The sequence below is a fragment of the Brassica rapa genome, chromosome A07 (genome assembly GCF_000309985.2).
Source record: "Brassica rapa cultivar Chiifu-401-42 chromosome A07, CAAS_Brap_v3.01, whole genome shotgun sequence".
NCBI classification, from domain to species: domain Eukaryota; kingdom Viridiplantae; phylum Streptophyta; class Magnoliopsida; order Brassicales; family Brassicaceae; genus Brassica; species Brassica rapa.
In genome coordinates this window covers 5,779,842-5,807,235 of record NC_024801.2, presented here as the reverse complement: position 1 = coordinate 5,807,235, position 27,394 = coordinate 5,779,842, and the positions used below count along the sequence as shown (strand labels likewise).

General features: G+C 41.8%; 1 protein-coding gene and 1 non-coding gene across 2 annotated transcripts in view; one reads left to right on the top strand and one right to left on the bottom strand.

Annotated features, from left to right (window-relative positions):
* The window catches only part of LOC117126544, a 391,277-nt gene that overhangs the window by 204,283 nt on the left and 159,600 nt on the right, over positions 1–27,394 (top strand). The gene's annotated exons all lie outside the window — the stretch shown is intronic.
* LOC117127066 lies at positions 26,185–26,291 on the bottom strand. Its single transcript, XR_004449824.1, has one exon. It is a non-coding gene; the product is annotated as a small nucleolar RNA R71 (small nucleolar RNA).

Sequence of the window (27,394 nt, the reverse complement as noted above, 5' to 3'; positions counted from 1 at the left end):
ACAAGGAGTTCCAATCACAAGTGATCTTCTCTCCCAAATGAAACTTGTAACAAAACTAGGTCTAGAAAAGCTCTCCTTTTTCTGCCGTCAAAACACTTAGACAATATATATTCTACTAAGTTAAAAACTCGTCAGGGCAATTTGGTAATTTGGCTTGGCCTTGGTTTTTAAGTCTGCTGAATCCAAAATGTCGCGTCTGGTGTCTCGACATCGATCGATGGTACTTGTGAACATCGATCGATATTATTCTTCATCTGTCGAAGCATTTCCTGATATCGATCGTCAGCACTGATGCACATCGATCGATTATTCTTCCTCTCGTCGACCTCAAAGTGGTCAGCTCGAGTCAAATGTCCTTTAAGCTCCAAAATGCTCCAAAGTCATAGTTTTACTCCGAAATGCACCTGAACCTGAAAACATACCTAGAAGTGTAGAAAACATAGATATATATATATATATATATATATATATATATATATATATATATATATATATATATATATATATAGTAAAATACTTATCTACCATGGATAAAAATGGATCAAATCTAAGGTATATCAACTCCCCCAGACTTACCCTTTTGCTTGTCCTCAAGCAAAATATACAGGCAGTCTCTCTGAAAGAGGTTTGAAAATATTTGGGGATTTAAGATTTTAAAACATAGAAATCTTTCCTCAACAATTTTGCAACCACATTTAAAAAGTCCTAATCACAAAAGCACACTATGCAATATCCTAGCTTAGCAACCATTTCTAACATAACACAACTCATCAATTAACGTCTGACATCCCCTCTACTGATTTCATTTCTTAGCATAAATATAAAGTGAATGCTTTACCTTGGGAGTATCGATCACAGGATGCAAGGATTTCAGACAGGTATCTGGAGCTGCAGGTAAAAGTTAGTTCCTAGTTTCTCTCTCTCGAAATTTCTTTCTTGAGTCAAAGTCTGTTTCCATTGCAGGAGGTTTACTGATATTAGTTTATTCATGAGTCTTATTAAAATGTTTTCAAAAAAGAATTTTTATTGAGTCAAGAAGAGGACAATGAACTTATTTATTTTTTCTTGTTATCTAACCATTCTTTAGCACTGATACCACTCAAATTACCCTAAGGAGTGTTACTCTCATCAAAAGAGGTTCAGATGTAGTACTTAGGGATCAAATCCACACGGAGCTAGGGAACAATTAAATCTAGTGTTTATTAATTCTAAAGGTTGTAAATGTTTAAATGAAATAGCAATAGTAACAAGCGAGTAAATATAAATGTAACTTGGTTGGAAATGATATTAGATGCAGGGCCACTATTGAGGTGTTGGAGATTATAATACCTATAGATGCCTAACTGTTGCATGCATGATATATTAGAGCTCATTCGCTTAACTCAGTGATCAGCTGTCGCATGTACCACTGGTTAACAGACTAGATCTCGTGTCTCACCGGTTAGTATGCAGACAACAAGAGAGTGTCGATCGATAGTCTATTAAGACGTCGACCGATACACCTTTGCCAACGTCGATCGATTGTCAGTTAAGGACATCGATCGAAGGGTTCTAGCCAGGCCTATGCGCGAGTATGAAATGCCCTACTAAGATTCTAAATAGGCGGTTAGCCCTCTCTAGCAATCCTAATATGATAGATAGATGTCATGATGGGATAACAAGGGTGCTGGAATATGCAATCCTATGATCAAGTTCTAGTTAGCTAGGCTAAAACAAGCAATGAATACAAATCTATCATGAATATCACAACAAGGCAGATCTATAGTTTGGGGCTAATCCCACAAACCTACCTGAACCCTGGATCTAACAGTTGAACTACTCAGATATAGCAAAGCAATTCATATCAATAGATAAATAGAAACTCATAGAATAGATGAAAAGAAATAGAAACAAGGAGTTCCAATCACAAGTGATCTTCTCTCCCAAATGAAACTTGTAACAAAACAAGGTCTAGAAAAGCTCTCCTTTTTCTGCCGTCAAAACACTTAGGCAATATATATTCTACTAAGTTAAAAACTCGTCAGGGCATTTTGGTAATTTGGCTTGGCCTTGGTTTTTAAGTCTGCTGAATCCAAAATGTCACGTCTGGTATCTCGACATTGATCGATGGTACTTGTGTACATCGATCGATATTATTCTTCATCTGTCGAAGCATTTCCTGATATCGATCGTCAGCACTGATGCACATCGATCGATTATTCTTCCTCTCGTCGACCTCAAAGTGGTCAGCTCGAGTCAAATGTCCTTTAAGCTCCAAAATTCTCCAAAGTCATAGCTTTACTCCGAAATGCACCTGAACCTGAAAACATACCTAGAAGTGTAGAAAACATAGATATATATTTTTTTTTTTGGACGAAAGATATATATATATAGTAAAATACTTATCTACCATGGATAAAAATGGATCAAATCTAAGGTATATCAACTCCCCCAGACTTACCCTTTTGCTTGTCCTCAAGCAAAATATACAGGCCGTCTCTCTGAAAGAGGTTTGAAAATATTTGGGGATTTAAGATTTTAAAACATAGAAATCTTTCCTCAACAATTTTGCAACCACATTTAAAAAGTCCTAATCACAAAAGCACACTATGCAATATCCTAGCTTAGCAACCATTTCTAACATAACACAACTCATCAATTAACGTCTGACATCCCCTCTACTGATTTCATTTCTTAGCATAAATATAAAGTGAATGCTTTACCTTGGGAGTATCGATCACAGGATGCAAGGATTTCAGACAGGTATCTGGAGCTGCAGGTAAAAGTTAGTTCCTAGTTTCTCTCTCTCTAAATTTCTCTCTTGAGTCAAAGTCTGTTTCCATTGCAGGATAGGACAGCTGCATTGGATGCCTTAGATCAAGCAGACTTGCTAGAAAGGATCAGTAAAGCTCAACAAGGAGATGAGTCATTGCAGAGAATGATTTCAAAGGAGGTTGTTGGATATCGCACCACTACAAATGGAACTTATATATTCAAAAATAGGGTGTGTGCGCCAAATAGTAAGGATCTGAAGGACGAGATCTTGAGTCAGCCGCACAACTCTCAGTTTTCTATCCATCCAGGAAGCACCAAGATGTATCAGGACTTGAAACACTATTACCATTGGGAAGGTATGAAGCGGGATGTTGCCACTTGGAATTCGCAGTGTCAGACTTGCCAGATGGTTAAAGAAGAATGGCAGTTACCAAGCGGGCTTTTACAAGAGTTACCATTACCCGAATGGAAGTGGGATATGGTGACAATGGATTTTGTTATTGGGCTACCAATAACAACTGGGAATAAGGACGCGATTTGGGTGATTGTGGATAGACTCACCAAATCTGCACATTTCCTAGCTATCAAGAAAACTGATGGAGAAGATCGTTTAGCGCAAAAGTATCTGGAAACTGTGGTACGATTGCACGGAGTGCCAGTAAGTATCGTATCAGACCGTGATCCAAAGTTTACTTCGGCATTCTGGCAGGCATTTCAGAAGGCACTAGGTACAAAGGTACATCTTAGCACGGCTTATCATCCATAGATCAATGGACAGTCTGAGCGGACGATACATACGCTTGAGGACATGCTAAGAGCATGTGTACTTGATTGGGCAGGAAAATGGGGCCAATTTCTACCATTGGCAGAGTTTGCTTACAACAATAGTTACCATTCGAGCATTGGGATGTCTCCATATGAGGCTCTATATGGGAGACCATGTCGAACTCCACTATGTTGGACAGAAGTGGGGGAGAGACGAGATTTAGAGCCGGACATGGTTAAGGAAACCATAGAGCAGGTGGAACTGCTCAAGTCTAGACTGAAAGAGGCTCACGATCGACACAAGAGTTATGCTGACCAGAGGAGAAAAGCTTTGGAGTTTGAAGTAGGAGATGAAGTATACTTGAAAATGAGAACCTACCGAGGAACAGCCGAGTACCGCAAGTTGAAAAAGTTGAAGCCAAGATTTTTAGGACCGTATCACATCATTGAGAGGATTGGAGCAGTAGCGTATCGGATATCCACAATGTGTTTCATGTGTCAGTTCTAATAAAAGTTGTTCGAGAACCAGAGTTGATTTTACAGCAACCACCAGAAGATGTTAGTCGCAATTTAACAGCTCAAAGCAAACCAGTTAAAGTTTCAGAGATGAAAGACATGGATGTCCAAGGGGAAGTGACCAAGATGATCCGTGTGAGCTGGGAAAGAGATGGAATATGTGAGGAGACTTGGGAGCCAGAGTCACAGATGAGATCGTTTTACCCAGAGTTGTTTCCGAGTGTTGAGTTACCAGCGGAGGTTGACGTGAATTCGGGGGCGAATTCTTGTTTAGCGGGGAATAGTTCACATCCCGGACCCGAGCCCAATTTTTAGTGACAAGGCCCGTGATGATTTGGCCCATGTAGAGAAAACCCTAGGGTTTTCCCCCTTCCTCTTCTATAAAAAGGAGGCAGCCCCTTAGGTTTTCTCCAGAGACTCAAAACCTAGCGAATCCCTGCCCAGTTGGAGAGAGAGCAGCCGCCGGCCACCACACCACTACCGCAGCCACCGCGAGTCACCGGAGAACTGCCGGCGACCGTGTAATCTCACCGGAGAGGAGATCTCGCCGTGTTTCTATTTCTTCTCGCCGTTTCCTTGAGTCTTCTACTCTTTTTCTTCTAGATCCAGCAACTAGTGAGGGTAAGGAAACCCTAAACACTTTGTTTTTGATCTCTCCTATCTCTTTCTTCTTCTTGATCTCTGATCTAGGGTTTGGGTGGAAACCAACCCTTGTTCTTGTAGATCTGGTTAGTAAGGACCCGTAGAACTCAGATCTACATCAACTCTCATCTCATCTCACAGATCTAGGCTCAGGTGAAGGCTTGTTGCAATCTCTATCTCCTTCTATCATTATCTCATCATGGTAGAAGTGTCTAGATTGATCATTCATCCTTACTTGTTACTTTCTATAGATCTACTAATATAAATAATTATACATATGATATATATAAATATCTTGATGCTTGATGTGTGAAAAACATAGATCTATTCTAAGGTTGTTAAAATATGGTTGAATGAGATTTGAGGATTGAATGTGATGATTGTATTGATTGGGTTTATTGTATAAGAGGATGATATCTATATAATTGGGAAATGTAAATGAGTTGGAGAAAGGCTTTAAGGCCTATGTGTGCCGGTGTAGCGTGGTGGAATGACATATATGCATGTCTCGGGCGTTACATCGTTTCTTGTTGGGTCATGTGGCAATCGTTGAGTTGGCATGATTCAGCGCCGGAGCGGGCATGCGGTGCCTGTAAATGAAGTAACGTAGAAGCGTGATGTCGTGGAGACAACGTGGAACGTATGAACATGGTGGCGGATCAAGCGAGAACCGGTGTCGGTAACTTGATTGCGTGAAGGCGTGAGACAGCGTGATGTCATGGAGACAACACAAAATGAAAGTTCTCGCGCGACAACATGAGGAACACGGGCATAGATTTAGGTGGCCTGGTCTCATTGTTGGCACCGCCGGGGTTTATCCTCGTTTCTTGTTGATTGCTTTCAATTTACTGAATATTAAAGTTAGATGCTTATGCTATGTTGTGTGATGATTGTTGGTGATTGATTTCGGGGCTCCTAGAGCTTTCCTCACTGAGTATTTGTCGAAATACTCAGCCCTCCTTTCTTTTTCAGGTGAGTTCAAGGAAGTGCAGGAGTGATCGTCTCAGTGTGGTGCTGGTTTTCAGGTGTTTGGTTTTCTTTAAGTTGTTTTACTTTAAGACTTGGTGATTTGGTTTTTAGTGTTTCCTATTCGTTTTAGTACGTGTTTGTAAAACATTTGAATTCGATCCTAGGGAATGAGATTTGCATTGGCCTATTTAAATATTTTTATTGGTGAAGGCAATGTGAATTCATGCCGTCTCGGTTAAGCGAGATATGGGCGTGACAGCCACCATGCCCCTCCGACAAGTTCTAAAACACCACAACTCCAGAAGATAGAAACACTTACGGTATGGCAAAGCAGAAATGATGAAGCAAACCGGTTGCCTCGACGTACATCAATGCCTTTTAAAAGTTAACAAAACTTGCTTCCACATTTTCAAACAAAAACGTAAAGGCTACAGACCTACAAAAGAAACAAACGGCGTGCAAGAAAGACACTTGTAAGAATTATTATAAGTTTATGTACGTATGTGAATAATGTAACACATAAAAATGGTATAATACAAAGATATCTTTGTTAATAATGTAAGGGAAGTAATTGAAATTTGGGTTCCATGTAAAGCATTTTGATTGATCATCCAATTCACCCTCTCATTTGTTATAGTGAACAACACCTACAAACAAATCACCACACTTCTGGACGACCAACTCCGTCAAACTTTAAGCTAGAAATTCTCTTTATCAAAATAAATAAATATTTGGGTACTCATATAATTTTTTGATGCAGCAGTTTCTTTAGGTCCTTACAAGACTGTTTTTTTTTCATGTATTAGTGGCTGAAATAAGAATCTAGAGCTGTTGGGAGACATCTACTACCTACACATAGGTTTTTTCGGTTGATTATAGCAGATTTGCTAATTACTTCCTACGCTTATTTGCTTATGGCTTACAGATGATGGATACGATGCACAATTTGAACAAACTCCAAGAAGGTTTTCTTTAAGAAAAAAATGAAACTCGAATGCAAAGAGGACAAACTAGCCGTGGCCGAATCAAAATTTGTAACACGAAACTCCTAGGATTGGATTGGATTGGATTGGAATCAAGTAGCATTTATTTTGTAAAAAGAGAACGACTAAGTTGTTGTATGTGGTTTTATTGTTGAAAGATATTATCCATGTGAACTTTGGCTAGATTGATGAAGGAAAATGAGTCTTCCAAACCAGGATTCCTGAAAAAAATCCTTTAGGTTTGAAAGGTACATCTTGGTGTTATGCTTCCTAACAGATAAAACTCCGTTCAAACGGCAGACTCAAGCTTTCGTAGTAGGCAAGTGTTGGTTATTATTCTTTTTACAAAAAAAATCTTGAGAATATAGTTTTTATTTAAGCGCATTTGTACTAAAGCATGTTTGATTTATTGATTGTCAGCAGAAAAATGCCTTATATGCCGTTGTCGTATTATGGCTGATACTGAATTCAAGAAATAAACATATAAACTAATTTTTTTTATCACCGGTATTTTATTAACAAAGACCAAATTTACAAAAAGTCCATTAGAAGGGCAAGATAAACAAATAACTAAAGTCCCAGCTGAAAAAGCCCAACAAGGGAGCCCAACAACTGATCCTGATCGACAGCACGTGTACTCACGAAAACGAAGAAGAGACACCAGCCGAGAGAGGATTACGTCAGCTCCTTACACCGTCATTGAAGTCGTCGTCGGAAGTCAAATCGGTATCCACCGGAACAGGATGCACGGACGACACATTTAACAACGACACAAGCAGAAAAGGGCAAGGTTGCCATCACATCAAAGATGAAGGTGATTTAGTTGAAGGAAATCGATCTAGGTCATCAGAAACTCCTAATCCACAACCGATCATCTTTATTGATTCTGATAAGACCGAAGATGAACCAAACCCATAACAGGGGAAGGAAGGGCCACTCCGATGAAGATCGAAACTCAACTGAATCTGTGAAAGGGCATAGAGGCGAGGAACATAGAAGGAAAACAAAGGAGAAAAAAATCATTAAGATGATAAAACAAAATATAAAAGCTGGATAAACCGACAAGAAGCCAGCCGCCGCCACCGGAAGGAAAGGTGTGACGCCAGAGGCAGAGCCAGCCAAGCAACACTGACGGAACCATTGCCTGCTGAAAGAGAAGCCGGCCAAGTCGTTGCTGAAGAAGCCGCCGCTTGCCAGAGTCGAAGCCCGATCACCGGGAGTCAGAGCTGGAAAAGGAACCGGCGTAATCGTGAACCTCTGTCAACGTCACATCTTTGAAAGGTTTTTGGAGAGAGAACGGAGACAGGAGAGAGGTTCCAAAAAAAATTCTCTATGTTTTGTTTTTTTGTGCAACAATTATTTATGTTTATATGTTAAATCCAAATTTAAATTTTTTAAAGTTATATTCTCCTTGCTTTCATAATTAAACTATAACAAAAATAATGAATAAAATAAAATAGTTACATATTCATTAATTATTTTAATAGTCAAACAAATATGTAACTATAAATGCAATAATAAAACAAAAAGTGAAAGTTGTTATAGAAAATAGTAAGAATAAATATTACATATAAAATATATTATATATTTACTAAATTTTCATTTTTTTATATTATAAAATAAAGATTTTGTAACTATTGTGAATGTGAAATGTAGGGTTATTTATTCAAATAATTGTGCAAAATAAATATTCTGTAATAAAATAACATAATTTAACCTAATTTTAAATTGACATGAAAATTAAAAAAAAAATGTCTTTACATAATCCAACAAAGACGCAATATAAAATTTCCTGAAAAAAAACAAAGAAATCAGAAGTAAAAATGGATAATTTATATTAAACAAACAAATTAAAATATTTATATGGCATAATAGAAATACCTCACAATTTTATTAATAATCACAGTAATTTTATTAGAAATTTTCTAATAGTAATGAAATTGACGACAAAGTTTAACGGATAAAGATGATAATTTCAAAAATAATGATCCACACAAAATATTAAACAAAATCATTTAACAACAAATGTTAAATGAAAATATAATGGAACAAATTCCCGCGCGAAGCGCGGATTTACACTAGTGATGTATAAACTACACGTGATAATATTACCTCCATAGTTAATGTTTAGATCTAATAAAATAATTTTTAACAATAAAATAAGTCTGCCTTAGGTAGATCATCTACAATCTCACAAATCTATTAGACCTAATGTTCTAGAAAATATAAGCATAGAAAATAAACTTCCGTCTAAATAAGATCTAACCATATTCTTCATGATCTACTTGTATTGTTCAAGAAAATACAAAAGAAAACAAAAAAACTACACAACCGGTATTTGGAGAGACCGAAATGAAGAAGAAGATAGATATTAGGGTTTGTATAAAAATTATAACTGAAGAGTCAAATTTTTTTTATAGAATTATGTGGTTTCAGTTGAACACTAAAGACTCTTACTACTCGTATATTTAATTTGGGCCACAATATATTTGTATATTTGTTTAAGACACCCAACGACAATATTTTTAAAAAGTCTGTGAAAGTAACATATTACATAAATTTTCCAATATATAATAAATAATTTAACTTAAAAGGGTGTTATATTTATATTTCCATGACAATATGTATTTTAGATCAATATTATTAAATTTAGAAATTTATTTTTTGAAGTCCTCTTGTAATGCTTTAATAGTCAGAACATTTCCATCACATTTAAATTGTAATTAGCACACTTGGAATATATGTGTTGTTTTGGGACAATTCTAGATCAAGAATTCATTTATTTGAACTTATAATCCTGAATCAACGAAGAAGCATCATATCGCAAGCAATTAAATTCAAAAACTCATTTCTCCAAAGCGGATTCAACGAAGAAAATATTAATCCCAAAACACATATAATAACCAAAAGTTCAAAACCAAAACCAAAATATGAAAAAATGAAGAAATTTTACTTGACTAAGACTCCAGCTAGTTCATCTTCTCCAAATAGAACATGTTTTAAGCACACTTTCTTGGTCAATGAAGATGTGTCAGGTGCACCTTCCTTGTGCTTAGTGAATGGCGTAGACATATAACCTTATTGTTATCTTGACCATCAGTGAGATGTAAAGAACTCTAAGATATTATAAACATAGACTAAGCATTGTTTAACCATTCCATTTGTATATGTGGATGGCGTAGACATAGACATTACCTCTTGACCACTTGTAAATGTCAACCCCTTTTCTGAGAGAGATTCTGTTTGAGTGACTCCATCGAGTAAGTATTCCATTCTCTATTTATATAACCTACCCACTTTGAAAATCTCAGCTCTATAAACAATGTGCTCCTTCCAACAAAGACACCAAAAGTAAAAGTCTTTCCAACAACTTGATTAATAGCTTCAGGCAAGTCAGTAGCATCTTCAAGCTGCCAAAAATTGGAAATAATGATTAATAATACGTACAGACTAGCAATTCAGTTAAAGTCATTTGGAAAATAAAAGGTAGATTGTCATATGCACCTCATTAAATGATTCATTCAAAAGTTTTGTATCAGTTTCACTAATAAATCCCTTAGCCACCAAGTCAAGAATCATAACTCTTGCTTCTTTCTCCTGTATCATCCTTCACCATCAAATGAAGTTTAAACCTAAAAATTAAACAATTAGTAATTTTAAAGCATATTCTAAAACCCGTATATTGTATAACTGATAAACATTTTAGTTTACCTGGGTGACACGAAAGTAAAGTTTTCCTTGCACGCCTCACACCACCAAATATGTGAAGGAATCTCATGTCCATTAAGATTCTTCACATTAGTTTCCACTTTAAAAACTTTTTTGTTGCTTATGCTACAACCAACGTAATATCATCCCCAGTCTGAATGATCAATTGCGTAGACAGTACACGATATCAAGCATTTTTCTGCCGACATATAAAGGTGTGCTGGAGATCGTGGTCTGGGCCAGTATGTAGCGTTGTAGACGTGCTGAAGGGAGCATATATCTTCCCCTGGTCGATAGTAACCGCCAGGAGAGTCCTTCAAAGATGCGTGGATTAGATTTAGGTTCTTCCAGCGAGACTGTCCACACCACACATTTAACGAAGTGCAGCTGCTAAGCACATTCTTCCGAGGTCTCGCCTTACAGTATCAAATGGCCCTTGATACGGCGAGTGAAGGAAACTTCACTACTCGGAATCCGTTGGAAGCTGTGATACTTATCGAAAACCTTGCTAACAGCAGCAACACCAAAAACACTGACTCTGAACGGAAGAAGTCTGTAGCCTCTATCGGGAAGGAACAGATGGACGAAGTAAGAGCTAAGTTAGATGTGGTGCACGAGCTTCTTGGGAAGCAAGTCTGTTCAGCTGAAGGAGAAGTAGCAGATACGGAAGGAGAAGAAAATATGAACTACATCGGAAGTACCGGATTCCAGAAATTTGAAAACCAGGGCGGAAACAGAAACTTCTTTGGAAATGGCCAAAGAAGTAACCAAAGTTCACAATTTCAAAAACCCTTCAACAACAGCAAGAGCTACTCGAACTCTTACTACCAAAATCCACCACCCCAGACTCAGGAAAGCAAGATCGAAGAGATGCTTGATCGAGTACTGTTGGGATAATAACAAATCACTGTGGATTTCAACGGTAAGATAGACTACGCCTACAACAATCTGAACACTAAAATCGAGACCTTAGGAACTCAGGTGAGAAAACTTGAAACCCAAGCAATTCAGATGGACGAGACTATAAAGAGACAAGAAGCTTTCGCTAGAGAGGCAGGAGCCGACAAAGGAAAACACCACGTAAATGCCATCATAGATGATGATTTCTGGCAAGTGGTGACAAATGAAAAGCTTGAGGAAGGAGATTTCGAAATCGAAAGCTCCATGAGTCTCGGCGGATCCCAATGGTGTCGACCGATGTCGATGAACTCGTATCGATCGACGGACCATGATGAAGATCGATGGACGGAATACTCCAGTCATCGATCGACGTCGTCTGCCAAATCGACTGAAGATGTAGACTGGTCACTTAAGCTGGACGATGCTCTATGGGCCTACAGAACAGCCTATACAACGCCGCTAGGAACCACCCCTTATCGCCTGGTCTACGGTAAGGCTTTTCACCTTCCTGTCGAACTCGAACACAAGGCTGCATGGGAGGTCAAGTTACTGAATTTCAACATCAAGCCAGCAACAGAGAGGCGCATGATCCAAGTCCATGAGCTGGAAGAGATAAGGCACCGAACTTATGAGAGCTCCAAAATTTATAAGGAGAAGACCAAGGCCTACAATGACAAGCGAATCATTGCCAGACGTTTCGGACCAAATGATAAGGTCTTGCTCTTCAATTCCAGACTTAGGCTGTTTCCAGGCAAGCTGAAGTCTGGATGGTCGGGACCCTTCTCCAATAAGGAATTTCGACCTTACGGAGCTGTTGTGTTACTAGACAGAAAGGGAGACGAGTTTGTAGCCAATGGTCAGCGCATAAAGCATTACCTTGCTGACTCCACTATCGCAGAAGGTGAAGAAATTCCCTTAAGCGATCCTCCATCAGCCTGATCGGCTGAGCCAAGTCAAGCTAATGACTTTAACTAAGCGCTTGGTGGGAGGAAACCCACTGGTGAGTGTATATATTTTTTCTATAGTCTATTTTATTTCTTTTCAGATTTAGTTTGTAGGTCAAAAACAAGAAAAACCGGACACTTCTGTCAAAGCAACCAAAGGACTGTTCTTCTGGTGGAACAATCCATTGCCTGTTCCAGGTAAGTGTTCCGGAACAAAAAAAAAACTAAAAAAAAAGCAGAGAAATAAAGAAGAGTGATTAGGGTTTCGCCTATTTAAGGCTCCACCCTTCCAGTTTCCCATTTTCACTCCGCCGTACACTTCTCCCTCTCATGTGATTTTGAAGCAATCACCACATCATAAATTCTCAATCTTTTCAAGTGATTCTTGCTTCTAATCCTATTGGATTTTCGAGTTCTCTCTGTTTTTGTAGACCATTTGCTCCGTTCATCACGGTAAGAGGCTCAACAATCACCATTCAGTCGCGATTTCGGTTTGAAAAGCTCACCCTTCTAAACGATTTGGATAGTTCGATTCTTGTTAGAAATAGCTTGGCTCAAACCCCCCTTTTGCTGTAGGGTGGATTTAGAAGTTGAACTTTGTTGGGGTCAAAATCGGTCACGACGGTATCAATGTCTGAAAGTCCGTAAAAATCAGCATGAACGTTTTTACGAAAAGTAATCTTCGTAAAGATATCTTTACGAAGAGCCTTGCAGTAAAATCTTGTTCAAATCTCAATCGAACCACTAAATACCGATTGTCCGAAGACAACGGACATGTATCCAAATCGGCCGCGGACAAGCTCGAGTATGGCAATCGGACCGCAGACAAGCCAAGCACGATCGATATGCGGTGACCAAGCATGCACACAGCTCGGTTGCTACGTAGCGACCGAGCACGCATACTGCTCGGATACTACGTAGCGACCGAGCTCGAGCCAAGCTTGGTTGCTACGTAGCGACCGAGCACGTGTACTGCACGGTCGCTACGTAGCGACCGAGCACGCATACTGCTCGGTCGTTACGTTGCGACTGAGCACGCGTACTGCTCGGTCGCTACGTAGCGACCGAGCTTGAGCCAAGCTCGGTCGCTACATAGCGGCCGAGCTCGGAACCAAGTTTGGTCACTACGTAATGACCGGGCACATGCATGTTTCGATCGTTATGAAACGATCAAGCTTTCTCAAAACGTCGATACGACGCAAATCCATGCATTCTCGTGTACTCTTTAATGCTATCTCCCGAAGACCGTAGCTGAACCATTTCATGTTGCTTGTCACTCGAGGTCATCGTACTTCTCGGTCACTGATCAAACATTACGAAGAAACCGTAATAAACGTTTCGAGTCAAAAGATGGGCCAAAGAGACCTAAGACTTGACTCGAAGCCCACTTACGATTTCTTAACCAACATCCCATCAGCTGTATGACGGTTTATGCTTGGTTCGCAAGGAAAGATAAATGTCAAGTTTCCGCGAATAAATATAAAGTTTTTGAAGATAATTACGAAGATCAGGAAAAATGGAATATCTCCATTTTTAGGCTATGACGGCTTAAGGGCAGAAGGGAGAAAGCGTAAACCGACCTAAAAGCGAGTATATAAGGAGTTCTAGGCGAGAGGCATGAGGAAAAACTTTTACACAGCAAACTTAGTACTTAGAGCAATTGGGCAAGTTTTTGTTATTTGTTATTTCGAGCTGCCGTCTTTGGGTTGCTAGAAATAGGAATCTCGCCGAAAGCTCTCGAGCCTAGGCTTATACCTTGTTGTAAACGCTCATACGTAAATTCGGAATAAGACTTCTCTTTGCTCTCTTTTTACGATTTTTATACTTTGTCGTTGTTATCTCGTGTTATGATTGCTTAGCGTGTGGTATTAGCAGATATCCGAGACCTTTGGGAAACTAGGGTTCTCCTACTTTCCTTATTTAAACGGAAATCGACAGTGCGAATTTCGGTTCCCACAGTTTGGCGCTAGACGGAGGGGGGGGGGGGGGGTACAGATCAATCTAACTCTCAGCCACAAAATGCTCGATCAATAAGAAAAACAAAATCGCAGTTCGCAATAACGCTGGTAAGAAAACCCCAGCCGCCACTGCGCCTATGGCCAACGCTTACGCAAACGCCACAGTTCTTGAGAAAATCAAAAACCTTGCTGCGACTTTCCGCCACAGAAAGTGCAATGAAACGAGCTCGCAATGAAACGAGCTCGCAATTTCTCGACCGAGCACGCACACAGCTCGGTTGCTACGTAGCGACCGAGCACGCACAACGCTCGGTCACTACGTAGTGACCGAGCACGAGTACTGCTCGGTCGCTACGTATCAAAACTGAGAAAAGACAAAACTGCATCTTTGAGAGAACTACACGAGAAAAGACAAACACCAATATCGGAAATGACGAATATACACGAGAAGAGGAAAGGAAAATGAGCAAGCAAAACTGAGAAAAGACAAAACTGCATCTTTGAGAGAACTAAGGTATTTTCGACTTGAAATTTTTGAAACCAGACTTGGAATTTTTGTAGGAAATTACTTTGAGGCTGCCATAGAACTTTAGGGAACGCAAAACCTAGGCGGATAGTCTAGCGAACTAAGTCTTAAGCGATTTTTCCTGTCTCGATATATTGTTCCATAATTGTTCATTCAGATCTTGCAAACCGATCTAAACTCTCAGAAAATCGAGAAACGATCGCCACGCATATCAAGCTCGCTTCCTAAAGATAGAAAAAACTAGAGACATGAATGTCGTCTTAAAACCGATTCGTTTCTGGCAATTTTCTCGGAACCGACATATTCCAAGTCGTCAACGTGGAAACAACCAAATCACAGTCCAAGCATCGTCTATAAATCGTCCCGAATTATCGATCATTCCAAACATAAGAAGAAGAAACGTACACAACCCTTCAACGTATCGGTTCAACCGTTTTCTTTCGTAAAAAAAAAAGGGGGGGGGGAGTAGGTACGTATACTATACTCGTATACTCCCAAAACTTCAAAAAACTTCTACAAATCGTCAAGAATAGACAAACGACAATCTAATATTCGTCTAAACGCTAGCAACATATTCAGACGATCATGAACATAAATCTCAAAGACTATACATCATTTCTTATCGCAATCATGCGTACAGAAAACCTGTACCAATATCAAACTGAAACTCGACGATTAGCCAAACTATTGAAGCCCTTTCCGGCTTTAGAAAGCCAGCTTCGTTTAAAAATTTCTACGAGAAAATCACCAAAGCATTTCTTTCAGTTTCCGTTGAACCGAGCAAGTCACGGAAAAGCATCGAAAACATTTGGGACGAAGAAAACTCGAGAATAGATGTAGCATCGTGCACATTAAAAGGAGCACTTTCCTCCCGATGGTTAGCTAGATCCACCTCTGGTTGACCAATTCGTTCAAGAAACGAATGTGTCATGAGAATCCTCTCAAAAAACCTATGAAAAACGTTCTGCGACTAGATCGTATTGAAATAAACTTCATAGCACTCCATGAGTAACTCCAAACAACTTTCGCCTAAGATCAAAATCACAGCAGAAACGTTTCTCGTAAAACCCGCAGAAACAACGCTACTTTGACATATGTATACATATCACTGATTTACAACCTTCGTAAAACCGGTTATATGATATGATAAATTATCGTATAGCCCATAGTCGGAAAGCATATGATAAATTCTTCGTAACAAAACTAAGTCCTAACAATCAAACGGTTAAAATAAAATCTAAACTTTTCGACAATCGACCAAGTTCGATACATTCCACAATTCACTTTAAGCCCGCTATGTTTTACCCATAATACGCGGCATGTAAGGAAAAATTCGTAAGAAAGCTTCTAGAGCTATACAAAACATCCTCAAAAATGCATGAAATAGATCTCGGAAGGCCAACACTTCACAAAGCACTATGAAGGAAATCGCTTCTTCCCATAGAAAAATTCACGCGACACCTCAGGAACAACAATTTTTGCTGTGAACATCCGTAGTCAAACAAGAACGTTTCTCAAACGCAGGGCTAAGACTAAACCCTTGCAACATCGCAAAACATCTTCAAGCCCGCAAACATTTCATGCACGAAACGCGGCATACGAAAAAATAACAAATCTTCAGCATCGCGAGACGTCGCAGACGCCTGAAGATTCGTTCTTCGACGAAATTTCCTTCCTCGATAAAAACGTTTTCTTGGAAGTCCAGACAGTCATACGCACTAACATATTCTCAAAACATATCCTTCGCGAAGACTCGAAACGGTATTTTTTACCATTAAGTTTGTTGCTGATCACAACAAACTCTCAACGTCCTAAACAGACTTAGCCATCTCGTAGAGATGACTCTCGTACATCCGACACAATGATAATAGCGCTATAAAAGAAACCCAAAATTTTTGGTCAGCACTTCCAGGAGGCATAATTATTGTCCTTGGAGAGATGCTCGGTTCAACCATACAAGTCGTATAAGCCGAGAACCTATCGCGGACTTTAAATCGGTATGGAATCAGGATGAAACTGAAACGGGATACGTAAGTCGAATTAGTCATCGCACCCTCTAAAACCAGGAGCAAACCTAGGTCTTGCCCTAAACCCAGCGCACTGGTTTTTAACATCTCTAGGCATAGTATCAAACACCCTGATACGAGATCCCAAAATTTTGTTTCTTTGCCAATATTCGAGAATCTTCCGAAATCCTGCAAGTTTACACACTGCGGAAAACTCTTGAAACAGATTACAAATATAGCAGTTCACAAAGAGTTAGAATACGAGATGACAACTCGTAGTCTTCCTTCTACACCCATACAAAATGCCATCGGCAGCAACACTCCTGATAACCGCTACACAAATACTAGACCGTAAATGTCTCGCTGGAAAACTAGTCTTAAGAACCTTAACTCCAAGACGAACTACGAAAGGCTTGATCCCTTCAACAAGGGTACGTAGGCAGCTGTCATAAGGAGCAGCCCCAATCTTATCGCGTTCTACTTTTAGAAGAGCGAGAAGACCACTTTTCACTGACCTTTTCAACCATTAATTCCGCCTAACTCACCTTACTTGCCTAAATTGCCAAGCCACTCGCTAGAACCTCACGCTAGAAGCTCATGGTTCTAACGAGCTGGGGGGCTAACTGTTGAGGTCAAAATCGGTAACGACAAAATCAATGTGTGAAAGTCCGTAAAAATCAGCATGAACGTTTTTACGAAAACTAATCTTCGTAAAGATATCGTTACGAAGAGCCTTGCGGTAAAATCTTGTTCAAATCTCAATCGAACCACTAAATACCGATTATCCGAAGGCAACACACATGTATCCAAATCGGCCGCGGACAAGCTCGGGTATGGAAATCGAACCGCGGACAAGCCAAGCTCGATCGATACGCGGCGACCAAGCATGCACACAGCTCGGTCACTACGTAGCGACCGAGCCCGAGCTCGAGCCTAGCTCGGTCGCTACGTAGCGACCGAGAGTCCGTCCCGCTCGGTCGCTATGCAGCGACCGAGCCCGAGCCAAGCTCGTTCGCTTAGTAGCGACCGAGCATCCGTTCCGCTCGATCGCTACGTAGCGACCGAGCTCGAGCCAAGCTCGGTAGCAACCGAGCTCGAGCCAAGCTCGGTCGCTACGTAGCGACCGAGCATCCGTCCCGCTCGGTCGCTACGTAGTGACCGAGCGTCCGTTCCGCTCGGTCGCTACGTAGCGACTGAGCTCTTCTGAAACGTCGATTCGACACCAGTCCATTCACTCTCGTCTATCCTTTGATGCTATCTCCCAAAGACCGTAGCAAACTAAGTTCATGTTTTCTGCCATTCTAAATCATCGATCAAACTTTGAAGATAAAACCGTGGAAAGTTCGTTTTTTATCGAAAGAAGTCGCAGTAAACGCTTTGAGTCGGAAGACGGCCCAAAGGGACCTAAACACGATTCGAGGGCCATCTTACGACTCCTTAACCAAAAGCTCGTAAACCATAGCACGGTTTACGCTTGGCGTGCAAGGAAGGATAAATGTCAAGTTTCCGCGGATAAATACAAAATTTTGAGGATAATTACGAAGATCAGAAAAAATAGAATATCTCCATTTTATGCTATGTCAACTTAAGGGCAGAAGAGTAAAAGCGTAAACCGACCTTGGAGCTAGTATATAAGGAGTCCTAGGCGATAGGCATGGAGAGAGAACTTTTTAGATTCAGAATTCTCTGCATTTAGAAACTTTAGGCTTTATTCTTGACAAGTTCGGTTTCTATGACTGGCACTCAATTACTAGAGGAACTCGCCCAGGCAGTTCGATCTCTTGTCCAGCTCTATCAATTGAACTACGTTCGGCTTGATCCTCGAAAGAGGTACGTAGGCAGCCTTTAACAAGGTTCAGTCCGAAATCAATCAAAAACCATTTCTGTATCTATTTCGTCTTTTGTTATCGAGCTGCGACTTAACTAGGTTTGAGCTATTAGGCCGCTAGAACTAAGTAACTCGCTGACAGCCTTTGCGGCCAAAGCTTTTCTTATCTCTTGTAATGATCGCAACGCTCTTACGCGGACTCGAAATAAGATCCACTGTTTTCTCTAAACTCGTTTGTTATCTTTTCATGATTTCCGCATATATTTAGTCACTTGTTGTTGGCTCTCGCAGAGATCCGGGACCTCTGGGAAATTAGGGCTCTCACAGTGCGAATTTCGGTTCCCACACTTGCCTAACTTGCCAAGCCACTCGCTAGAAGCTCATGGTTTTAACGAGCTGGGGGGCTAAATGTTGGGGTCAAAATCGGTCACGACGGAATCAAAGTCTGAAAGTCCGTAAAAATAAGCATGAACGTTTGTACGAAAAGTAATCTTCGTAAAGATATCTTTACAAAGAGCCTTGCGGTAAAATCTTGTTCAAATCTCAATCGAACCACTAAATACCGATGATCCGAAGGCAACAGACATGTATCCAAATCGGCCGCAGACAAGCACGAGTATGGAAATCGGACCGCAGACAAGCCAAGCTCGATCAATATGCAGCGACCAAGCATGCACACAGCTCGGTCGCTACGTAGCGACCTAGCCTAACTCGGTCGCTACGTAGCAACCGAGCTCGAGCCTAGCTCGATCGCTACGTAGCGACTGAGCCCGATCCTAGCTCGATCGCTACGTAGCGACTGAGCTCGAGCCAAACTCGGTCGCTACGTAGTGACCGAGCGTCCGTTCCGCTCGGTCGCTACGTAGCGACCGAGCTCTTCCAAAACGTCGATTTGACACCAGTCCATTCACTCTCGTCTATCCTTTGATGCTATCTCCCAAAGACCGTAGCAAACTAAGTTCATGTTTTCTGCCATTCTAAATCATCGATCAATTTTTGAAGATAAACCGTGGAAAGTTCTTTTTTTATCGAAAGAAGTCGCAGTAAACGCTTCGAGTCGGAAGACGGCCCAAAGGGACCTAAACACGATTCGAGGGCCATCTTACGACTCCTTAACCAAAAGCTCGTAAACCATAGCACGGTTTACGCTTGGCGTGCAAGGAAGGATAAATGTCAAGTTTCTGCGGATAAATACGAAATTTTGAGGATAATTACGAAGATCAGAAAAAATGGAATATCTCCATTTTATGCTATGACAACTTAAGGGCAGAAGAGTAAAAGCGTAAACCGACCTTGGAGCTAGTATATAAGAAGTCCTAGGCGAGAGGCATGGAGAGAGAACTTTTTAGATTCAGAATTCTCTGCATTTAGAAACTTTAGGCTTTATTCTTGACAAGTTCGGTTTCTATGACTGGCACTCAATTACTAGAGGAACTCGCCCAGGCAGTTCGATCTCTTGTCCAGCTCTATCAATTGAACTACGTTCAGCTTGATCCTCGAAAGGGGTGCGTAGGCAGCCTTTAACAAGGTTCAGTCCAAAATCAATCAAAAACCATTTCTGTATCTATTTCGTCTTTTGTTATCGAGCTGCGACTCAACTAGGTTTGAGCTATTAGGCCGCTAGAACTAAGTAACTCGCTGACACCCTTTGCGGCCAAAGCTTTTATGATCTCTTGTAATGATCGCAACGCGCTTACGCGGACTCGAAATAGGATCCACTGTTTTCTCTAAACTCGTTTGTTATCTTTTCATGATTTCCGCATATATTTGGTCACTTGTTGTTGGCTCTCGCAGATATCCGGGACCTCTGGGAAATTAGGGCTCTCACAGTGCGAATTTCGGTTCCCACACTTGCCTAACTTGCCAAGCCACTCGCTAGAAGCTCATGGTTTTAACGAGCTGGGGGGCTAAATGTTGGGGTCAAAATCGGTCACGACGGAATCAAAGTCTGAAATTCCGTAAAAATAAGCATGAACGTTTGTACGAAAAGTAATCTTCGTAAAGATATCTTTACAAAGAGCCTTGCGGTAAAATCTTGTTCAAATCTCAATCGAACCACTAAATATCGATGGTCCGAAGGCAACAGACATGTATCCAAATCGGCCGCAGACAAGCACGAGTATGGCAATCGGACCGCAGACAAGCCAAGCTCGATCGATATGCAGCGACCAAGCATGCACACAGCTCGGTCGCTACGTAGAGACCGAGCCCGAGCCTAACTCGGTCGCTACGTAGCGACCGAGCTCGAGCCTAGCTCGATCACTACGTAGCGACTGAGCCCGAGCCTAGCTCGATCGCTACCTAGCGACTGAGCCCGAGCCTAGCTCGGTCGCTACCCTAGCGACCGAGCACGCGTACTGCTCGGTCGCTACGTAGCGACCGAGCTCGAGCCAAGCACGGTCGCTACGTAGCGACCGAGCACGCGTACTACTCGGTCGCTACGTAGCAACCAAGCTCGAACCAAGCTCGGTCGCTACGCAGCGACCGAGCTCGGAACCAAGCTTGGCCACTACGTAGTGACCGAGCACATGCATGTTTCGATCGTTACGAAGAGATCCTTGATACGACGCGAATCCATGCATTCTCATCTACTCTTTAATGCTATCTCCCGAAGACCGTAGCTGAGCCATTTCATGTTGCTCGTCACTCGAGGTCTTCGATCAAACTTTACAATAAAAACCGCGAAAAGTTCGTTTTTATCGAAGAAACCGTAATAAACATTTTGAGTCAAAAGACGGCCCAAAGAGACCTAAGACGTAACTCGAAGCCCACTTACGATTTCTTAACCAACAGCCCATAAGCCGTATGACGGTTTATGCTTGGTTCGCAAGGAAAGATAAATGTCAAGTTTCCGCGGATAAATATAAAGTTTTTGATGATAATTACGAAGATCGGGAAAAATGAAATATCTCTATTTTTAGGCTATGACGGCTTAAGGGCAGAAGGGGAAAAGCGTAGACCGACCTAGGAGCGAGTATATAAGGAGTCCTAGGCGAGAGGCATGAGGAAAAACCTTTACACAGCAAACTTAGCACTTAGAGCAATTAGGCAACTTTCCGTTTTTTGTTATTTCGAGCTGCGACTCAATTATGTTTAGCCGTCTTACGGTTGCTAGAACTAGGAAACGCAAATTCAGAATAAGACTTCTATTTGCTCTCTTTTTACGAATTTTATACTTTGTCGTTATTATCTCGTGTTCTGATTGCTTAGCGTGTGGTATTAGCAGATATCCGGGACCTCTGGGAAACTAGGGTTCTCCTACTTTCCTTATTTAAACGGAAATCGACAGTGCGAATTTCGGTTCCCACAAACTTTTTGTCTTTTAGCCCTAGAGAATCATGGTTTTGATAGGCATTGAACATTTTAATTGTGACTGTGCTAAGTTGAAATGTTCTGATTCGGCGAGTTGAGTTTGTTGAAATCGGGTTGAGTTTGTTGAAAGCGGGTTGCTTGGAAAGAAAAAGGAATAGTTCCTAAAAGGGGCTTACTTTGATTCCTTTTCTTCTATGCAACCGAGAATGGAACTAATAAAGAACTTCTATTTGCCTTGCAGATGCCTCCACGCACCAAACAATCGGCCAATAGAACAAAGAGGATTAACAACACCCCATCACAGTGAGCACAACAACATATCTCCGCTTCTTACCCATGGCCGCGAGAACAGGAGGATGAGCCGATCAATCTCGATGATCCTATGCTTCTGGATTTTAATTGCGAAGGGTGGGACAAGGAGACAGCTAGTCGGTACAATGCTCTCCTCAAGGTCGAGATACTACCTACACGTTTCTGCCACGCCGAGACTCTCTTTGAGCTTGGTATCGACGAGGATGTGTTCGAGACACTGCAAGCGATGGGGATCACTCCCCTTTGTTACGCTACGCACGGGCTCTACCCTGATCTAGTCCGCCAAGTGCTCGCCACCGCCTCATTCACTTATGAGGACTGCTCTGCTCCTTCCTACGCTAACTGTTCCTTCTCATTCATGGCTGATGGAGAGTATTGCTCCCTGTCCCTCGACAAACTCAATGAAATCTATGAGATCGCGAATGAGCTGAGAGGGGTAGCAGTAGCGAAGAAGTTTTCCCCATCAAACACCTTTTGGGACTTCATTGCGAATGGGAACTTCACACCGGGCAAGTCCTACCAGTCGCAGATCAGGAACCGGACACTTAGAGTAATTGCAAAGATCATTTCACACCTCCTGTTCGCTAAGGATCAGACTTCGAAAGTGACAAACGGGGAGCTGTAAACCCTGTATGCAGGCATTGAGGATGAGATCCGCGCTTCAGGGTCTGGCATTCCAATTCAGAAGGTCAAGACGAACCCAGGCTTTCATTTCATCACCGTGTTCTGCGAGAGGAAGCTGTGTCTGATGCACGGCACAAATAAGAAGGACAGAAGCGGTAACTTGCTCACGCCACTCTTCAAGCATTTCGGCATTGATCTCAGCAAATACAAGGTGAACACTTAGATACAGTACCTCGACATCAAGTACCTCATGGCGTGCCACATCAAGCGAGATGAGGATACCTACAGCTTCTTCGATAAGGATGGTACCCAGCTGAGTAAACTGCCTCACCCCGAGATCACCAGGTTCAGCGTGTTCGACAACATATGCTTCCTCCCACCACCCGAGCTCCTATGCACTGATCCACGTGCTGCTGCACCTGACGCGGACATGGAGGATCTTGAGGACATCACCCCAGAGGCTGACCCATCATACGACCTCGGAGAGCTGGCGGATGTGACCGATGATCAGGCTTACCGAGGCTGGATGGTTGACTCGCAGCGGAAAAACAACAGCCTCATGCGGAGGATCCTCCATCTCGTCACTGGCGGCTGCATTGGCGGAAGTAACCAGCGACAGCCACCAGCAGAGCAGACTCCACGATCACACCGTCCAGGAAAGGCGCCTAAGGGAACAGGCCCTTCAACCAAGGAGGTTCGCTCGCGCAACAGACGTTCATTTGATCCGGCCGAGAGCGGCGAGTCCGACTGAGTCCGCGACGACTATTCTCTATCCATTGTTCTATCCATCTGAACTCTTTATTTTTAGGTTTTATTTTTATGCTTTGTGTTGTTATTTGGCTGACCTCGACTTCGTTTCACACCAGGTATTATGTAAATTAAGTCTGGGGGAAGCACTTGTTCTGTGCTGAAACTCTATTTCTTTACTTCTGAGTCAGTCCTTGTGTCATTTGGATGTTTTATTGAGTCAGTTTAGGATCGAGTCAGTTTAAACTCTTGTGGGAATTAGGACCTTCTGTTGTGATAATCTTTTTAGCCACCTCGTGCTCTAACATTCTTATCAAGTGACCTTAGCAGTGATGAAAGACCCACACTTGGACCTGAAACACCTCTGACTTATCTCATCTGATTCTCCAGAAGCTCTCAACCGATCAGGTTACACTGAGTAGACTCAACTCCACCTAACTTTAACCTAATCTTGACTGAAATTCTTCTTGTTGTGGGCACTAGATCAGGGAAACTAGACTTACACTCATGACTTCTTATTCCTTTGACCAATCTTGCTGATCCTGAGTGGCTAATATATCTTTACCTAGTTCCCACCTTGAGCCTATTGATATCTTGCATATTTACATTGTTTTATCCATTCATCCATGAGCATTTTCATCATATAGATTAGGATTTAGCCATGTCTAGGTTGCATTTTGCATTCATTGTCCTTATTAGGTGTTGGAGTGCCACATGGAGTTCTTGGGGACATTTGGATGCATTTGGAGCTTAAAGGACGTGAAATAGGTGATCATTGGATGAGCATAGCATGGGAGCGAGGTTCCGCAGCGACGTCATGAGGTCGCTCCAAAGCACCCCCCAGAGCGACTTGCCCAGAGCGACGCCCCGAGGTCGCTCGCGTCTCACACCCCTCTCGGAGCGACCTCCCAAAGCGACACCCCGAGGTCGCTCGCGTCTCTATGGCGAGACGAGACGAAGCGAAGCCTGGAGCGACCTCTCAGAGCGACCCACTGAGGTCGCTCCCGAAGGCCGGAGCGACTTGTCGGAGCGACATGCCGAGGTCGCTCCGCGTCTATTATCTGCTCGATTTCTATTTTACTTAAGGGCCTTTTGGTCATTTCATTATGCACGTTTTTTACATTTCTAAAACCTATGTTTTAAACATCTTTGTAGCCACCAGGGCAGATTATCTTTGGATCTATTGAGAAATACACAAAAACTCTCTGGAGAAGTTCATCTCTTGGATTTTGATTGTTATGTTCTTGTGTTCTTGTTGATTTCTTATCTATTTCTCTACATGATTAATCTGAAATCCAATATGGGTTTAAGAGGAATCATGGAGATTAGTGAGTAATCACCTTTTGAATTCATGGGTTAGGGAGATTAAGGGTGATTAGGTTAGTTCTAGGATGTTTTAGTGTAGATCATTCTTGTTCCTTGCTAGTAGAGTATTCATAATGCATCTTCTGAGTTGGCCACTCAAAAGTTGATCAATAGACATTTCCCACCCAAAAGGTGTTTGATGAAATGCCTGAGACAACTCTCCTAGGCTTTTAGTATACTTTGCCAAAGACATTTGTTGTTAAAGATGCTAAGATAGCTAATAGACTTGTTAGTAATGATTGCTTTCATATTATTCAACCAAAGACATTTGATGTTTGAGATATGTTAGCAAATGAGCATTCATCTAGACATAGAGCTTGCTTAGAATTGTGTCTAGGCTTAAGGCTGATAGTTTGATTGATCATTTGCCATCCTTAGTTCGATACTTGATCACCCAAGATCTAATCCCTATGCCCATGAGTTCTCTTTTCCCTTAGTCAAGAAAGTATCATTCTGTTATTGCTTTCTAGTATTAGTAGTAGTTTAAAACTCATCTAAATCATTGGTTGCACTTAGATTAAGTGAGTACTTGCATTCTCAGTGCTTTGATATCCCTCAGAACTGGTTCGACAATCTTTTATACTACAACATTTGTCTTAGGAGCCTTGAAAACTCCTAACATCAAATTGGCGCCGTTGCCAAATTCTGAGTAGATTTAAACATTGAGATTTAGTCACTTGCTTGAGACTAAGTCATTTTTATTTTCTTTTGTTACTGATTCTCTTTCTTCACCTCCCTTTAATCTACAGGTGTATGAACTTGAGGAGCAGGGGTCCATCAAACCTAGTTCCAAGAGCAGCAGACATCAGAGCTTTAGAGAGAGAGTGTGCTAGAAAGAGAAGAGAAGAAGAACATCAGGCTCAATTGCAGAGACTGAACACTGACATGGGAGACGTTCATCAAGAAGATGCAGGCATCAATGGCGCTAACAACAATGGTCCACCTAACCAACAGCGAGCAGCTCGCCCATTGGCACTTACGACCGTCCCAACATTCATGGTCATAGATTGGGAATCCGAGCACCCGCCGTGGCAGCCAACAACTTTGAGATCAAGTCAGGACTCCTCAACGTGATTGAGAACAACAAGTATCATGGCTTGGCTCTAGAGGATCCATTTGATCACTTGGACAGGTTCGACAGCTACTGTGGGTTGTCAAAAACCAATGGTGTGTCCGAAGATGCCTTAAAGCTCAAGCTATTCCCTTTCTCTTTGGGGGATAAGGCACGTCAGTGGGAGAAGTCTCTACCCAGCGACTCCATTACCACTTGGGATGACTGCAAGAAAGCATTCTTGGAGAAGTTCTTCTCTACTTCAAGAACTGCTAAGCTGAGAAACGAGATCTCCAGCTTTCAACAGAAGGGCTTGGAAGGTTTCAGTGAAGCCTGGGAGAGATTCAAGGGCTATCAAGCTCAATGCCCACACCATGGTTTCTCTAAGGAGAGCTTGCTGAGCACATTCTACCGTGGTGCTCTCTCTAAGTACAGAGCCAGACTGGATACAGCTAGTAATGGGTTCTTCTTGGGGAGAACTGAGGAGGATGCAGAGGAGCTGGTTGACAACATGGTTAAGAGTGATGCAGTCTACAGTGGAGACCACGACAGAAGCAGTAGAACTGAGGATAAGCAAACGAGGAAGGAGTTGAAAGTTCTACAGGATAAGATAGACATCCTCCTTGCTGATAAAGCTACCCAAGAGCAGCTGCACTTTGTTGGCAACCCAAGCCAAGAGACACCAGCTGTTGTCCATGAAGTTGAGGGTTTGGAAGGTCAGGAAGAGCTGTGTTTCATCAACAACAATGGTAGCTGGTACAAAAAGAACCCAACTTTCAGTACAACAACTACCAACAGAAGTCCTATTCCAACAACCAGCAGAGTGGTTATCAGCCTCGAACAACCAGCAAGGCAGCTATCAGCCTCAGCAAAATCCCTCGTCTGGTTCCTCTGCTCCTCAAGAGAGCAGCACTGATACCTTACTGAAACAAATCTTGGAGTCTCAGACTAGAAGTGAGAAGCATGTTGGTTATGAGTTGAAGAACCTTCATACCAAGATTGATGGGAGCTACAATGAGCTCAACAACAAATTCTCACACCTTGCTTCTACAGTCAGGAATTTAGAGAATCAGTTTGCTTCCATGAACACTCACCAGAATCGCCAGCAAGGATCTCTACCTGGAAAGTCTGACCAAAACCCCAAGGAGGCCAAAGCTATCACCCTTAGGAGTGGTAAACAGTTACCTCCTAGAACCCTCACCAAGGATGCTGAGAAACTAGGTGAGGGGGTTGCCATCAACATAGATGATGAAGTGGTGATTGTTGATGAGAAGATCAATGACGAGATCTTGGAGAAGATAGTGGAAGCCAAAGGTAAAGGAAAGGTTGGGGAAGAGAAGAAGACAGTAAAAGATGGTGAAGTTGTAACTCCAGCAAGTGAAAGTTCTTTTGTTCCTCCTCCCTATGAACCCAAACTTCCATTCCCTGGTAGATTCAAGAAGCAGCTGCTAGAGAAGTACAAGGCTCTGTTTGAGAAGCAAATG